Source organism: Haplochromis burtoni, unplaced genomic scaffold (assembly GCF_018398535.1).
Source record: "Haplochromis burtoni strain Fernald_Lab_line unplaced genomic scaffold, NCSU_Asbu1 Contig_172, whole genome shotgun sequence".
NCBI classification, from domain to species: domain Eukaryota; kingdom Metazoa; phylum Chordata; class Actinopteri; order Cichliformes; family Cichlidae; genus Haplochromis; species Haplochromis burtoni.
The window spans coordinates 176,402-180,384 of NW_024582533.1; the positions used below are offsets into that span (position 1 = coordinate 176,402).

At 42.4% G+C, this 3,983-nt stretch overlaps 1 protein-coding gene across 1 annotated transcript in view; it reads right to left on the minus strand.

Annotated features, from left to right (window-relative positions):
• The window catches only part of LOC102292500 (cysteine/serine-rich nuclear protein 1), a 7,825-nt gene extending 6,523 nt beyond the window's left edge, over positions 1-1,302 (minus strand). Inside the window, exon 1 of the mRNA XM_005933690.3 lies at positions 1,019-1,302. The gene's annotated coding sequence lies outside the window, so the exon portion shown is untranslated. The remainder of the gene's footprint in view (positions 1-1,018) is intronic.
• Between the last annotated feature and the right edge of the window lie 2,681 nt (positions 1,303-3,983).

Below are 3,983 nucleotides of genomic sequence, written 5' to 3' on the forward strand. Positions count from 1 at the left end.
TGTGTGTGTGTGTGTGTGTGTGTGTGTGTGTGTGTGTGTGTGTGTGTGTGTGTGTGTGTGTGTGTGCACTCAGACTGAGCAACTTCCTGGATCCATCAGCAAATACGAGATGAAACAAGAGACTTAGCTCAGCTCCTACACTGTTTACACAAAAGGAACCATTGCTACAAAGCCAGCTGGAAAGGAATTTATCTCAGGTGAAAAGCATCTGCACAGTCATGCTCAAGGTTTCCAGAATCAGAGTGAGAGTTGTGTCTAATTAATACTGCAGAGCAGTGCTATTATAGCACCCTCTTGTTCCAGTTCTATCACATTTATTACATTTAATATCTGACAGAGCAGAAAAGCCTCGCAGTTCGCCTAGGTGTCCGCTGAGACCACATCAATAATTTAAAGGTTCAAAGCAGCAGCAGCAGCAGCAACGGGGAGTGCGCGTGCGCGTTCATGTGTAACAGTAAGAGGGAGGTACTACACTGTGTTAACGCACATAAGTGATTAAGAAGAGGTTGCAGGACTTTTAATGGGACAAAAACTTCCACAACAATACAAGGATAGAATAAAGCGTTCAGACAATCATTAAATGCCTTAAGGAATGTTACACGGGGTTTTCACTGGAAGAGAGTAGGAGTCGTTTCCTGTTTGACATAATAACAGTCATTAGGCAGCTGACCTCTTCACCTCGCGGAGGGAGACACACACACAGCGATCATATCAGCCACAATGACAACACTGTTCCCCACTGCTCGCTACAGGGCAAACGTAAGCGCAGCAGGACACACACACACACACACACACAAACACATACAAGTTTTCTTCAACATTACTCTTGTCCGTTAAGTGTTAAGGTGTGAAATATGAAGCAGAAAATCAGCATAACTGTAACTTACCACATTTCACACAAATATGCCACACAGTTTTTATAAGCATAAAGAGAAGTGAAAAAAAGCATGAAACAATTTAAGGTCACTCTATAGGCTAAAGTATTTACTGACAGAGAGTTTTTTTTTTAGTTACTCACCACAAAGTAACAAAGAAGGAGCAAATTGACACAAAGTTACGTGTCCTGTCCGCCGTCCAGCCAGCTGAGCATTGTGTGTCCGCCTGTGTTTAAGTGAAGCGACACAGTAGTACCAGTGTGATCATGAGAGGACTGGCTGGGAGCTCCCAAAGACACGAAACACGGCAACAAGATACTTCACCCCCTCCTCGAGACCTCAACTATGTTTCTTGGGAAATCACGTACACGGCAGTTTCGCCTCATAAGACAGCAACAGCATTTTCGTTTTCATTAACGCTGAGCTTTTTGTATCACTTACCATAGTACGTTGACATTTCAGCACAGGCTAAACCTCGCGCAGAAGAAAGTAATAATATATAAGACGCTAGCATAACAATGTTATTAGCCTCGACGTAAACGTTTCAAGAGCTTAATATTTACTCGCTAGTAGTATAACAGCTTCCATCATTACTCTCTTATACTGTATCACTATTTTGTCCCATAGATTCATTAGCCAAAGCTCAATCGTTTAGCTTAATAATCCGGAAGTGTCGGGCAGGTAGTCCTCTTGCTTACCATCAGTCCTCTGTGGCTGCCCTGTCTGTCTTGACGCAGACGGTGACACACGTAGAGGCGGGAGACGCCTCTCACTCAGTGCTGCCCACAGATTCCTGTCTGTTGTGTTCACACTGTACTGTTCCCACTGGTGATGTGCTGGTAAATAACCTTTAGACCTCCAGCTGGTGATTATTATCAGAAGGCACTCAGCCACTGTTACAAACGAGTTAGGACACGTAGTGCCTTGTTCCTATGTAGGGTGTATTTTTTTATTTTTTTTATTATTTTTTTTTTTTTTAGCAAATATCAGATCAATGCATTTGCAAATAAATGAATAGAAAACACAAACATAAAAGAACTACAGAACTTACTTAAAGTAAAAATAAAGTAAACATAATAGTATTTCAATAGTATTCAGACTTCCTTGGGGATTTAATCCTTTTATTTAAACAAGGCTTTCGCATCTTTGTAAGCCACCTTTAGACCTGTAGTAAAATTGTGATAAGACCATCATTAAACGTGAGATACAGCCCTTGGCGTTTGTGTTGTTTTCCTTTAATATATTTCCTGTTACATTGGTAGGAGTGATGGTTCCAGTCAGGCACTTTAAGAAACAGTTTGCAGTGCAGAAGAGCCGAAGAGCCGAAGATGGCCAGGATTATGGATTTGGATGTAAAGCCTCTGCCCGTTTAATGCAAAGAAAAATCCTCTTTCTTGCTTTCACGCCACACTCCTCACAAGCAGATGTTGTCATAAATGAAAGCCTATAACATGTATATGCACACACTCGTTATGGGCTATCCAAACAGAGCTTTTCTTACACCGTGAACCTTGTGGCTGAGTGAAGGTAAAGCGGCTGGATTTAAGATTCCAGTGCCTCTGCTTTTAAAGATAATCATAGGCTGTGCTCTGCGTCCCCGACTGGGAGGAAAATGAAGCTCAGGGGAGACAGACAAAACAGATGGACAGACAGATGAACGGAAAGATGGACATGCCCAAAATACTCCTGGGCTCAAGCTTTGACCCCCTTGTGTTGATACAGATCTGTGCAGCAGTTTGAAAGGGTTAAATAATAGCTGCACTAATGCCTAAATATCTGCTGGTCCAAATCCTCTGGTCAGAGGAAGGGCCGCTCATCCTGACTTCAGCACTCTGTGGAAGTGTGTTATGAGAGAGTGACCCACTTTGGCTGGGATCACTGTAGTGCAGCATGTGTGTGTGTGACCTGCGTGGAGAGTAAACACAGAGAGACAGTGCAGCAGGACAGATTATAGTGCAGAGAAATGGCACGTAAAAGAAATTATTTCTGTTCTTGGCTGCTAAAATTAGAATCTGGATATTTGACTCAAGGTAGATTTTGCAGCTTGAAGGATCCGCTCAGAGAGATTGCTACAACTTACTCATAACACATCATCAAAGTGCTATGTGAGGCTTCATGTGGCTATTTATAGCACAATCATTGCCTGGACAAAAATACATTTGAGCAAATACAGTTGGAGTTTCCTGTTCCTTTTTGCAGGCTGTTACCACGCATGGTGTGACTGTGTCGCATGCTGTGTGCCTCAGATGTGTCAGGCGGATGATCCTTTTCACACCCGTGCAGCAGAGAAAGTCAGAGTTTTTGTTCCTACGTTTGTTAATATTCAGCCATTCTTTCACAACTGCCTGTATTTACTCACTGTATCCATGCAGCCATCGCAGTGCAAACTGACCCAGACTCCTGACCTCATTCCTTTACACTTTTCAGATTTAAAGCCACTCGTATGTGGCTGCTCAGTATCAGTTCAGTTTTTTTGAGCTGCTTTCCTCACCATTGTCATGCACCCATATTCTGCGAATATTGCCTGTCAGAAGAGAGTCAGAGCACAAACATTGCTGCTCTTTCACTTCACACTCCAGGTTACATAACCTAAGTTAACCTACATTCTGGCAGCCTCTCAGGTTGCTGCCACAGGCTTCAGTCAAGCTGTGCCAGCGATGGCGCACATACAGCAGTAATAATGCTGGTGAATTCTGACAAAAGCTTCAGGCATGTAGAAGTCTGCCCCAGTTTCTCCTTCCTTGTTGCTTGTGGTTATTATCTCAAGGATTTACCTGTGTTTTAGGAGACCGCACTCAGCTTTCCAGGGTATAAGAGGAAGTATCAGATAGTCACAGGGCGAGTGTTGTTGCTTCCAGTCAGGTAGTAAAGCAAGATGGATTGAAGCCACATGCTGCCAGGAGATTGTTTATTCTTTTCTTAGAGTTACTTCCTTGATAAACTGATAGATAGATAGATAGATAGATAGATAGATAGATAGATAGATAGATAGATAGATAGATAGATAGATAGATAGATAGATAGATAGATAGATAGATAGATTGTCCAACTTTCTTTCTCTCTCTTTCAAATGTAAACATGACTCCTTTTTTACACAGCCTCTGATGT